This window comes from Gallus gallus, chromosome 3, assembly GCF_016699485.2.
Source record: "Gallus gallus isolate bGalGal1 chromosome 3, bGalGal1.mat.broiler.GRCg7b, whole genome shotgun sequence".
In the NCBI taxonomy this organism is placed as follows: Eukaryota; Metazoa; Chordata; class Aves; order Galliformes; family Phasianidae; genus Gallus; species Gallus gallus.
The window spans coordinates 12,354,182-12,368,257 of record NC_052534.1 but is presented as its reverse complement, the minus strand read 5'-3'; the positions used below and the strand labels follow the sequence as shown (position 1 = coordinate 12,368,257).

General features: G+C 36.8%; 1 protein-coding gene across 17 annotated transcripts in view; it reads right to left on the bottom strand.

Moving 5' to 3' along the window:
* TASP1 (taspase 1) overlaps positions 1-14,076 on the bottom strand; it is a 72,780-nt gene that overhangs the window by 22,870 nt on the left and 35,834 nt on the right. The gene's annotated exons all lie outside the window — the stretch shown is intronic.

The following is a 14,076-nucleotide window of genomic DNA, read 5'->3' as shown; positions in this document are numbered from 1 at the left end:
ATTCCAGCAACACTCTTCGGGACAGAGAGCTGCAGTCAATGCTCAATTGGTACAGCGAATGTTTACTGGATAAAAGGCTTCCTGGACATGAAAACACATTGGTGATACCTTCAAGAGGTATACAGAAGTCATTCTACTGCTGTGCTTCCCACTCACGTTTCCTCAGTGGTGAGAAAGCAGATGAAGCAGCTAGAAGAGGTCTTACCAAGTGCCAGTTAAAATCAAACGTGCAATCCAGTGAAGAAAAAAACTAATTGCTGTGATGTGGCAATGATTTTAATCAACTATAATGAGGTGACTGCAGTTTGAACAGATATGCAACATCAAAGTGTATTAGGACCGAAAGCCAGCTAGGTAGCAGAACATGTGAAGCAGAATACATACAAATCAAACACAGTCAATTCCCAATTATCCCTATATGTTTCTAGCCAATTTCTCAGTAACCACAAGGATGCAAGCACAGTGCTGTCCCCACAAAAAAAAAAATCAGCTCTAGTCCAGTTGGTCTTATTAACTCAGGTATAGAGCTACACAGGTGCACCTACACAGTTTCCTGAGACAGTCTATGGCTGGAAGTCACCTTACTTCTTTCACATGGCACAGAGTCAGAGCTGGTGAAGCATCAGACCTAGGATGGCTTCAGACAAAAGCAGCTCAGTCTCCACGGGTAACTTTCACTCTACTGGAAGCATGAACAAGCCCTGAACAGAGGAAACTGAGCGAGTCTGGATGAAGCCAGCCTATATCTGGCACAATGAAAGAACAAATAAATCCAATCCAAGCTGCCTATTCTGCAGCCAGCTGCATGCCTCATCTCTGTGCTTCCCAATGTTCTGAGTGTGGAGCACTGATGGCTTTGGACACACCACTGCACAAACACTCATAGGCAGGTCCAGCACTGCCTCTTGGAGCTCCCTCTGACTTCTTGTTCTTGCCACTGCTTCTATGACCCAGTTAACAGAGCAACTTTCTCTAGGAATCTTTCTGGTTACTTGGCACTTAATTATATCCTTCCTCTAAAGGGCATAAGGTGTTCCTCAAAACTGCAAAAATATCAGGAAAAAAAAAGACAAAAAGATTCCTTCACCGCCCCAGTATTTCCAAGATAGAGGAAAAAAAAAAAAAAAAAAAAGAACAACAAAAGCCCTTCTGGAGCATTATGAATGCATTAGAAGTCAGTGAATAAGCACAGAGATCAGACTGCAGAAAAATTTTGGCTACATGTCCCAAAATCTTGCATCTTCTGTCATCAAATTCCCACCTTAGACTTCAATTATGCACTCCTTCAAATGGGCGGTGTCTCCTGGTCAATAGAATTAAATTACATTGAATTGTTTGAAGTGGGGTACTCTGGCATTGAATCTACATAAAATTGGCACTACAGAAAGACCAAAAATTCTTAGTATAGCAAACAGATTAAGTATAAGCCAGTTATAAATTTAGAGGAAAATGAAAGAGCTAAAATACTATAGCAATTACATAGCAAAAGGAGACAGTTCTTGAGAGTAGAAGACGAAAACATTTCCACGGAGACTGCCAAACTCTCCAGTTATGGAGAAAAGTGTCCTGGTTAGGATATTATCTTCAAGAGGATCACACAGTAGTGTCTTCAACACCACTTACAGGAGGGTCTGTCAGTTCATTGCCCCTGGTAACCTTTTGTTCACAATACAATTGAGAGTTATCTCATATTTATTCAAGTTAATGCATCAAGAACATGTAAAAGCTGTTTGATGCATTTTGCCCGTAGATCACAACACAGCTATTAAAAAAAAAAAAAAAAGAAGAATAAAACATGTCATTATGAAGTTTAGCTGTAAAGAATGAAGCTAAATAAGGGTATATTCCAGTAAAAAGCTAGCAAGCTGACTCTCTCTCAAGCAGCATTTGTTAACACCTTTACAGATAAGATTTATACCCAATGTGAGGTAAGAAGCATGGGGCTTGGAGTTGAATCAGCCAAACGAGAAACAAGATGCTCATGCATCTCTAAGTAGTAATAAAAACAGATGTTACTACTTCAGAATTTAAGTAATTCCTAAATTGGCATCAAAAAGACAATGGGCAGTTTTTAGCATGATGTATTATCTTCTTTTACCCTGAGAGAATGACTTTATTGAAGAGTTCCCAAAACATCGAGGCTGCTACAAAAAAAAAATTAAAGAGATGGAAAACTTAATATGGGCTAAGAACAGCTGCAGCCCACTGATGTGATCCAGGATGAACCACAAGGAAAGCAGCCTTGCAATTCTACTAACACATCACACATCTCTACATCCCCACAGACAAAGTGATTTCTTTTTGTTGTATTTATGTCAACCTACAAGGCAGTAAACTTACAGACTGCTGCTGGCAGTGCAAGTAAAAATCTTTCAGCACATCACATGTCAGCAATCTGCAGGGACAGATAACTAATGAAAACAATATCCTTGTCCCCCCTTTTTGAAAGGAGAAATTTCTTCCTTCAGTTTTTAAAGTAGGAACATCTATTTTTGAACAAGAGAAGTAAATAAGTAGTGTTTCACATACTTAGAACAGATAAAGGTTGGCAAAAATCATTATCATAATTATCATGATAGGATTGCACTTCCTCTTATCTCAAGTTAGAATCAAATACTACAGTGTGAACTGTCTACAAGTTCAGCAGACCAGGACGTCTCTGTTGTCTTAAACTGGGAAAATACTGCAGATTACACTAGGGCTAAACACAAAATGAATGCATAAGGAATTACAGCAGTCTAAACCTGATTTATAACATACAATATAAAATGTGGGCTTGCATTTATAACTTCATTCACTTGTAACCTAACCAGCACCAGTATGAGCCAACTGAGAAAGGCTTATATTAACTTGAACCAAAACAGCAACAGTCAGAGCTACTTCAATACATTCCCAAATCATGCACATATGCTAGTGGAAATGCAAGTCTGCTTCATTTGCTTAACTATCTCACATTATGCAACCTTTAATTATATGTCTTACTACACTCCAGAATTATTCACAAAATTACACTGAAATCAAACCAGCAGGGATTCTCTAAGAACTTTCAATTCTGCATTAAAGTTGAACTATGCTTGTTTTAGTAACTTTCCTGTAAACAGAGACTAAATCATTTTATTATCCCTTCCCAGTCAGGATGATGACTTCTTCGGTAACCTAAAGCTCATTATATCTTAGAGGCAAACGATTTGTAATGACAGACTAAAGTTTCTGTAAGACTTCACACAGGAGTGAGTCAAATGGAGATGACTATCTGGAAAAATGTACTGAGTTACCCTAGTGCTTCTCAAAGAAAATCTGTTTCATACAGTAATCAAAGTATTTTCCTAACACAGTGATACTGTCCAAACACCATGTCGCCTTCTGTTGTCCGTGTTTGCAGGTGCAAGTTGTTATTCTTTAGGATTACTCTAGGCAAAGTGAGCAAAATTCTGTTTGGGTAAATGAATCAATAAATCAAAAGACAGATGAAGATTAGTGTTCTGATGCAAGTCTCTAGCTTCTTGGGTTAAGAGGAAATGAATTAAAAAAAAAAAAAAAAGATTCCTCAAGGCTCCAAAGTCATGGCAGGAACAGTCTACCATGATACAGGAAGCAAAGAGGGTTAGTGCACAACAGGCCTAACGCTTATTTCACACTTAAACCAAAAGCTTTGAAAACTCAAAGAAACAAACAAACCACATCCAACCCTACTTCATTAAGTTATACCTCACGCTTAGAAGTTTCTAACCCTGTCTGAAAACTGCTTTAGCCCTGGACATGATACAAAAAGTAACAGAACTGATTTTCAGAGACAGACCATCACGTCGTAGCACAGCTTCTGATGTAGTTTCTTTCAAACTGTAAAGCTGACCAACCATGAAATATTAATTCCCTCTTCTGTGAGTATTTAAATGTGTCATCTCTGAGAACACCACTTTTCCTACTCAGGCATTCCTCGCTGATTCGTACAAGGTCCCTACAAGAACAACTGGAGAATCTACAGTCTCCTTTTTTCTCCACAGTTTCTCTTTCATCTGTTATCTTATTACAATTTAGCATTTGTGTCTGTATCAGTAGTTCCCTCAAGTTACTATCTCAGCCAAAAATAGCACAGAAAAACACAAAGCTCCCAAAAAGCCTAGAGCACAGCAAGATGGTCCTTCCTGCACTCTATGCCCCATAAAGCAGATGTTGCTGATTAGTGAATCACAGATCAAGCAAACCAGAAGTACCTGTTATGTTGTACAGTGCTGTGCAACAAGTGAGATACATGCCATTTTGCAGAAAAATAAAAGATGGGAACCAACCACGGAAGCTTGTTACTACACTGACAAATGACAACAATTTTTCCACTGTCATTCATAATTCCAATAGCAGGCAATTCTCTATACAGCATGTTTTTGGTACTCAATGTCAATATATACATAAGACAAGAAATATTTCAGGGTTACATATTTTAGAAGGTATTAATGTGAATTAGTAACCCATTTAAAAATCTGCCTTTTTCAGTATACTTTATGAAGTTATGTAAAAGTATTTACTTTGATTCACATTTTTAGTGCTTCAACAGTGATACGTCAGATCATATCAGCAATGAACAAAGCTTAGCAAAGTCAAGTTTTGTAAGTACATGAATTACATGGTAGAATCAAGCTAAGCTATTTTGCACGTCAAGTGCTACTTGAAGCACTTGCTTTAAGCCTCTTTGAAAGTTCCATTCTATTTAGCTTGTCAGTAAACTAAACCAATGCATTTCAATAGCATACCCCTGGGTAGGTACATACTGCAGGACAGTAGCTGTGGAGATAATCCAGATGTTTGTGAAAGCATCAGCCACTGAACTGAGAAAAAAGACAAGTCAGTAATACAAAAGGTAGTGCTTAAAAGTTTGTACTTTTCCTTTCTAACTGATATTCAGCAGTTAGCTGCTGTATTCTGTAGTAATTCACTAGTTGGCCTACACAACTTTCACAGTCAAATTACTGATTTTCAAGGTTGTTAACACTGATTCTCAGCTGTTAATTTGATCCTATTTCACACCAAATAATATCTTGAAGAAAAAATTAGAAATCTGAGCTATAATACTCAAATGAGCACAGCTAACCTTCAGTACCAAACACCGACACTCTACCTAAGTTGGAGGTTATAAAAATGTTAACTTGCTGTAGAATTTAGTTCTTAATTTCAGCATCATGTAGGAAATGATGGATTAAATTATCGCTTTTCCCTCAACATAGTGACTTCTCAAGTGGATTTTTAATGCTTAAAATAACCACAACAAGAGGGGAAAGAACCCAGCACAACATAAGCCGAACATCCTATACAATGTGTGCTCTGCATCTTATAATGTCCTACCAATGGAACCAAGATGGCAAACGAAAGGAAGGCCTTCTGCAAAGCAAGGGCCTCCAAGCAGCGTGTCAGAAAGAAATTGTTTTTCTGCTTCTTTTGATGGGAGATGCTTTCAAGTCAGGAAATTAGAAACAGGTGTGCCAGAGGGCACACACACATCCATGCACCACACTGAAAAACACGCGTTTTCAATTTTCAGACATGAAAGAGACTCCTGTTGAATGGAAGGAGAAATGAAAATCTAGCTTTCTTTCTGCAAGCCATAAGCAGAGAGCTTATGGAGCTTTGACAAGCTGCCTGAGCCTGTCTAGCTATTGAAACGTACTGTACCTCAACACAAAGTGTTGGAGCTTGTTTTAAAGGAGTACAAAATGGAAAATTGGGTTACTCACATTTGAGAATGGAAAAATTAATCTAGTGCACCCCACTGCCAAAATATGACTCTTCTCTTTTCAGAAGCTAAAAATAGAAATTACAGGTTATTTGTGTTTCAGTACTTCATACAGCAGAGTCTGAACCCGGCCCTTTCAAGTTGTTTCAGTTCTTATGTTATTATTTTGAGTAGTGCCTAGAAAACAAATATCAGCTTACAAGTTACCAATTACTGTTTCTGCTTTATTTCCTGAAGAAGCTTCTTAGGCCTAACAGAAACACAGTGAAACCTGTATTACAGTAAGCTCCTGTTGCTAGTACTGGGATCCCAAGGAAAAGATGACTAAAATCTTACAGGACAAAGATGTTAAAAACTGAAATACAGTAAAATAAAAATATTTGGCTTGGAAGATACTGATAGCAGTAAATTACCTATTAAAAAAGAAATTTAAGAACATTTCAGATTTTGAAATCTAATTCTGAAGAGACAGAATGCTATGGTCTAGCATAATGCACTGCAGTACTAAATTGTTAGCTTGCTGTACTCCTGTCAGCTGCTTTATCTTGCCTTCATACTAGTGGGGGAATTTTTTTACTTACTGACCTGCTGCCAGGAAGAACACCTGCAAGCAAAGTTCTGTACAATTCCAAATGCATTGATCCTGGAGGGATCAATGGATCACATTCTTCTTGTAGCCAAAGAATTCTTGGATGATTTAACTTCCAAACTAAGAAATAGCTACCAAGAACATGCAAACTGAAATTTCCCAAAAGGCTGCAAGTTCTGTAAAATTGGGTAGGTTTCAAAGACAACAAAACACAAATCTAGCATCAGGAAAAATTTTGTCTGAAGTATCTTCTCTAAGGAGCTCGATCCTTTATAAGGAGCTCTATTCTTTCTACACCTTTAACTCTTTTCTGTGAGCAAAAAACCTGAAATCATTCTGTAGAACAAGTAATCTTATTCTACAATTTTACAGTCAGTTAAAAAAAAAGATAAATGCCAATTTATGAATCCATCACTTTCAAAAACTAGAAAATGTCAGTTAACATCAGCTATGGAAAACCTGTCTCTGTCAATTGAAGAAGCATTTCAGATGCATCTCTAAGAGAAAACAGAATGAAGAACAACTGTAGTTCCTTCAAAAAGAATGTACATTTTACATTTTTATCTTTAATGTATTTTGAAAGATTAATTTTAGTTAAACTGAAAAGGAAAGTCATAAACGATCTTTTTGCATTTGCCCTCATCAGAAGCTCTGTTGCTCTTGATCCCTTTGCAAAAAATATACATCTCTTTGCACACTGTTCCAAACAACAAATGGTCATCACATTGAATTTTCAGGAAAGGCAAAAGGCAGCTTATGTATTACCTAACTGTGCAGTCGCTTCCTCCCAGTGACAGAATAAGGTTTAAGCCAGAAACAGTGTTTATCTGACTGCTCCTTAGCACTACCACTTCCACAAATCACCCTCTGCCTATTGCTTCCTCTCTCTTCACACAGCCTTGTGGTCATAGCATGTTAGTTCAGACTCCACATGCTACAGAACTAACACCTCCAAAAGGCATCTGGACATAAAGCCTGAACTCTTAACAGAAGTATTCACTTCAGAGGTAAATACTGATCTGTCTGGAGATAGATCTTTCTTCCTTTACTCTCTGCTTCACTGCCACAATGATGTAATTCTTCTCCATATGCAGCTGCTTCATCTGTGATGCATTACATTACCTATTATTCCCCAAACCTTACAGGATCAGACTGATTTTGAGAGACAATACATACTTTTACAAAGAGATGAGCTGTATCATAACATAGCTTAAACGATCCATGCAGGATACAAGACCTGCTTGTCAAATTACTCTGGACCTGTGGGCTCAGAAGGGCCCAATGCATAGCCCTACATCTTGTGTCAATCTATTTAGATTAAAGCCTCCTTGAGAAATATTTCCTGTTCACATTAGCAGATAACGGTGGTTCCTGCTGAAATGAGTTTTCAAGTAGGTTGAAGTCAATGGTTTGGTGCCTTCCAAAAGAAGAGAGGGAAACATTGGCTGTGGCATAGCTCAAGCACCAATTTAACAAACACAATCCATCTCTTTACAGGTGGCATTTCATATTCCACAATACCTACTCTGCTTTGTCAACAATATCATCCACGAAGTACACACTGGACTGGAAAGGAGAACAGAACTGAACAGTAGCAAAAGTTTGAGCAGGAATATGCAGGAAGAGGAAGAGTGAATATGTTTGTTTCCATACTGATGATAATTTTAAAAAGGAGAGAAAGTGGGCAGCACTAACTAGTATGCATGAAGTTTGGAAAGTCACATTTGATGAACTTTTATGTCAAGTAAATTCAAACCATCCAAGAGTAAAATCATCCAAGAGCCATACCTAAACCTTTAGGAAACAGGATTAGTTTGTGAATTCATTACATAGCCACATGGTTGTTAGTGCTGGCAAAGGAACACACCCACTGTGTGTAACTCAACTCAACAACTCTCCTCAATTCTCATTTTATCAGTGTGTACAAATATCTGATGGGAGCAAATGAAGATTAGTGGGTTGTCAGACTCTTCTCAGGGGAACCCACTGGCAGGACAAGATGTGATGGGCACAAATTAAGAGACGTGAAATTCAACCTGAACACAAGAGAACCCTTTACTATAATAGAGCGGTCAAACACTACAGAGAAGTTGTGCAATCTCCATCTATGGAGATAATTTCAAGTGGCTCCTTCCAACATAAGCAATTCTATGATTCTTTACAAGATAAAATGTGCTGTTTTTCACTTCACTGAATGATGCATCAAAAGAAAAGCACATCCAAAGCATCTCTGGAAGTATTCTCATGATGTTATGAGAAAAGAGGATTTCGACTTCACAGCTTAACAGTCACTTCTTTAGGATCTTTGTGAATTCACTAGCACAAAAAATGGTCAGTCTGTTTACTTACACAAAGCACACACAGCCTGTATAAGTATTCCTAAAACATTGCCATAATCTGAATTCTACTGAAAGTCAGAAACTTTTCATCTTTCTGCCACAGAATTTTTGTATTTCCTACATAACATGAGACCTTCTGCCTGTCTTCAAGAATGCACGATTAAAAAGCTTGCTAGTTTCAGACTGCTACATGTATGTATTCAAAGCACAGAAGTTATGCACGAAGAAAGGGTACTGCTGCTAGTAAGAAGTTAAAAAGGAATGCAACACGTAATTCTCAGTCTGTTCATTTCCACTCAAGAATTCCACTTACAGTTTTGTTTTCAAAGCCTCCCCCATTAGCTGTTGCTGTATATTTTATATCTAAGGCTCTGCATATCCAAAAAAAGAATTATTACTTTTCAACTTATCTCCCAGAAAAAACATAACCTGCCTCTTTTTGGCAAAGTTAGTAGAGCAATATTCACAGTCACCATGGATGTCCCAGCTGGGGAGGAGATTCAGTGTCACACTTGATATTATTTTGAACGCAAAAATATACATGTTTTTTTCATGAACATAATACAAATCAAAGACATAGGAAATGCTTTCTTAAAGTACAGCCAAAAGACAGACTATTGTTCCTCCTGTGGTTGGGTTCAGTTCACAAATATTTTCCTGCCAAATAATACCCATCTTCCTGTGTTGACATTCATATACCAACAAAAGACATGTACTAAAGAGATCCAAGTGGCCCTTAGAGCATGCTTTTGCTGGGTTGTTTTTTTGTTTTGATCTTTTTTTTCCATGTGGGCATGAAAGTGAAGGCTCTACTGTGTGTATGAATGAACGTATGAACGTGAGCATGTATGTGCATGTATGCACACAAACAAGTATGAACTTTTAAATCAAAAGATTTGTTTTCTAATATGTTAATCCATTAACCAGTTTTCTTCTTACTTACATTTATGCTAAGCAAAACCCAGTGGTAATGTCTTTCTCCTTTAACAAGTATTCACTCAATCTACTGTCATTCCTGCATTAATTACATTGTTAGTTAAGGATGCACAGGTATCTTAGCTATGTCTGTAACAACATTCTCTGCATTTCTTGATTTTTAATCCTAGTTTTGATACACTTACAGCATTCCAGTAGTGTTTATCCTTAAGTTGCCAAAAGTCTCTCAACCACATTTCTTACAGGAAAAAAAATATATATAATTCAAAGTTTGTGTTTTAAAATGTCTACCAAAAACCACGCAAAATCAGAAAGATTTTTACTTGCTTACACAGGAACTGACTTTCAGACTAACAGTTACAAAACAGACCTTGAATTCAGTGCCCTTTACACTCAAAATCATTCCTAAATCCCAATGTCTCTCCATTCCTGTCTCCATCTTTTGATTTCAGTTGTTCTACCCCCTGTTAAACTATATCCATAAAATATGAGTTTTACAATATCCTGCACATTATAAACCATGAAGTATCTTTTGAAAAGCCAAAAGAAATACAGTCAAAAGACAGTGTGGCTAAACAACAAGGCCAAGAGACTGTTAGAGGTAAGAAAATACTGTTCAAAAAGTTGAAGTCAAGCCCAGACAAGTTCAGAACCACCAACTTTGGCACATTCAATAAAATATGAGAAAGATGGCCAAAATATTTGAGAAACAACTTGCTAAAGGCATAACAACTAATGCTAAGTCCTTTCTGAACACGTCAAAAGGAGGAAGTCTGCCAGCATCCAGAGGGCCAACAGACGACCAAGAAGTAAGAGCATATCTTCAAATAATGCATGACCATTAAAAAAAGGCATATGAATTTAGAAGTACTTTTAATGAAGTAAGTTTACGGCAATGCTTTTTTCCCCTTTTATGTGTAAGGTGGTGAAAGATATGCCTCAAACTGAAGCTTCAAGAGAAGGATTTTACAACAAAATTAGTAAGACTTCAAGTACAAAAATACCTGAATTATTAACTGTGGCATTCACACTAACACTAAAAAAGCTTCTACAGAGGTCAGTCATCACAGTAAAAAAAAAAAAAAAAAAAAAAAAAAAAAAAAAAAAAAAAAAAAAAAACACATTCCCACCAAGGATTAAATAACTGAGCTTCTAAATAGAAATAGAAATAAGACATCTTTAGAAAGTCGTCTTGACCTATTAAAATGAAGGATATCTCCAGCTCATAAAGTCCCAGTGTCACAAATCACTAGAAGGTTGGATAACACAGTGGAGGTGCCAGTTCCATTCCAGCACTTTTCCCAGCAGACCTGCAATCAACCTCTATTTGAAACAGCACAGCAAACCATCTGGAGCTCCAGTTTGGCCCAGTGTGTCCATTCCTATGTTTCTGCCAATTCTAAGTGGATTTCCACTTCCAAGAGTTTGTATTCTGTACATTTTGAATTACTATCCCAGACTCCTTTTCCCCACACCAGAGGCTTTCCCCAACCTGTTCAGTCTTTTTCTTATTGCAGCCTCTAAAACCCAAAGACACAAGCACTTTCATAAGCGTGAGCCCAAAACAGTTAGGCTTAAAATAAATGCTGGCCCTTAAAAATTCCTTGCAGAAACTAACGCCAAAAAACCACCCTTTTTCTATATATACCGACTGATTCAACAAACCCTCTTGAATTTTTCTCTTAGCTTACTAAAAAGTCTAAAGCACCACAGATGTGCAATGTGCAGTTTCACAAAGAATCTTTACAGAAGGTTTGAGACACTGGGCTTAGAATATAGTAGCACTTGATAATTTAGAGTATCCTACTGACAAAACTTCAAAATGAATGAGAATTGAAATCTTCATTCCAGGTTTCTTTTAAATGTGATTTGATGAATTTTGCTAAGCATTTAACAGGAAATAGTAAAAGCCTCTTATACCCACACCAGTATACCTGCACTACTCAATATATCAAATACAATAACAAAAATCTAATTTATTTTTCATGCAAAAGAAAAGAGTCCCTGTAGAAAATGCTAGCAGAAACTTCTACCAAATTTACAACTTAAGGACAAATCAAAAAGAAAAGATGTGCAAAGTTATGACATATTGTAAATTTAGAAACAATGTCCACAGACAGAAGAGACAGAAATGTAGGTGGATAGGACTGAAATAAAATATTCCCTATAATCTGTGCATAGGATAACAATAAAATTAGCCCAAGAGGAGACATGGGGCTGATAAATGAGGAAGATTTATGTAAGCAGTGGCAAGGATATGGTTTCATGTGGCATCAGACTTCTGGCAGGAACATCATATATTAAAAAGCTCAGAGCCTAGAAACATTTCTTCTCTTACCAGTTTAGATGCACCATTGACCATAGCCGATGACTCAACAGCCATTCTTAGTATTCTCTTGAAAAAAAAGAATGATGCTCCAAATATTAGCCTGCTACCCAGCCCACTCACCACCTTGAGAAAACTCCAGTATGTGCACTACACCAGAATTAGTGCTGACATACAGTTAAAAAAAAAAAAATCTAGTCTATAGATTTATTTATTAAAGAGCACAGCACTCAGAATCCAATATGAACCTGCCTTCCCTAAATCAGGCATTTGAGTCCAGTTTAATAACTAATAAAAATAAGTCAGTAAATTGTATCCTGGATGATTGCACAGTGACTAAAACCAGTCTCAAAGAAAAACATCATTTTCTCTATAACTATGTATTAATCTATCCAGAACTTCAAAAAGTCTATGATTTCACCCACGCAATGGGAAAACAGATAGAACTGCCTACCTCTGAACTGCTTTAAAGAGAACGGTACGTGGCAGAACACATTCTACACTAATTCTATTTTTAGCTTCCAGTAATGACTTGCACTTACCAAAATTCTTGCTCACATTTGAGACAGAGATTAACTTCTGGGAAATAATATCAGTTCTAAGTGAATCATCTACTTTCACACTTGGTATTAACATACACTGTAAAGCTTTGGAAGGGAAAATTATTTGCAAATAAGGTTTTGTTTTTTTCATTATTTAACAACGTTATGGACCTGAATGATGAGAAGATGCATGTGTGTATGTGATAAGATATACCAAGCCTGGTAAGTAAACCCCATACAATTAAATATCTGCAGTCCCATGCATGATGCCACTGCACTTCCAAATAAAGCACCATCACGAGATAAAACAAGTTGTCTTGACCCATTTTGTCTCAATATTTCACTTCTAATATTGTCCTTCACAATGTTCAAAAGGAAATCTCAAGATCTGCAATGAACAAAACATATAATTGGGGCAGAGGCAGATATTGGACAGTTCTATCAACTGTGATCACTACTACAAATACAGTCTAGTCTGATTTTAGGTATATCAAGTGACAACATTTATCCTCTCTTAGGAAGCACTGGCAATTTAGAGCTTTCATAATCTTGTTGAGTTTAGGCAGCACCTTTTCATTTCTAAAACTTTCATGCAAAAATGAAGTATGTTAACAACGTATTTTCTTACTTAGCCTTGGCAATTTCACCTTTTGAATATTTGCAGACATTTATGCCCCCATTCCCACTTCCTGTTGTGGTCCAGCCAAGCTGTACATTTCTCTCTTTCAATCTTTCCTATAGTTTAATTTTTCAATTTCTCCACCCCTTAATTAGCTTCATGGTTCACACTGTCAGATGCTCAGGCATCAATATATTTTATAACAGCAGTAACATAAACTACAAAATAAAACACTATGAGCTTCTGAAAATGGAAAAAAGAATGGTATTGATTACAGAAGAGTTCTCACTTCCTGTAAACATTTCTATATCCCACTCTTTCTCTTGCTCTCTCTCACACACACAAACTTTAAAGGAAAGCCGGAAACCCAGAAACAAGAGTTTAATTAAACACCGCTAAGTCTGAATTTCAAATCACTGAGTAAACAGATGGCCACACTTCATGGACTGCCAGCAGTCTAGTTCAATTAACTGGGATTAGTATGTTTGTAATGTCCTAGAAGCTGGAAGATCTGAAATATATTTATATATTTATGTGTGTGTATGTGATAATTATAAATACTGCAACACCATTTACCACTATACACAGCGAAAAAGGAGATTTCTATTTAAGGCTATCATAAACCCAGCTAACTCCTTTAAGTACACTGAGATGTTTGTATTTGCATAGACTTAAAATCCAGTAGACATGTAAAGATCAGTTTTAAAAAATTAAATAAAAGTGTCCTTCTCAGCTTTTCCACAAACGATCTCCAGTACTCAGCTGATGCTTGACACTTATTCTGGGCCCTGACTATACAATGTTTAAATATATTTGCTTACATAAGCAAGCACTTTCAAACTAAAATCAATATGGTATTTCTAGAGGATAAATATTTTTCAACACTTGTGCCATTAGGATGAGTTTCCTTTGCTGTACTGAAAAGGATGCCTACCTTTTATTAATACTAAATCTAATGGGGAACATCGACATAAGCTTTCAACAGTGTGAGACAGACTTT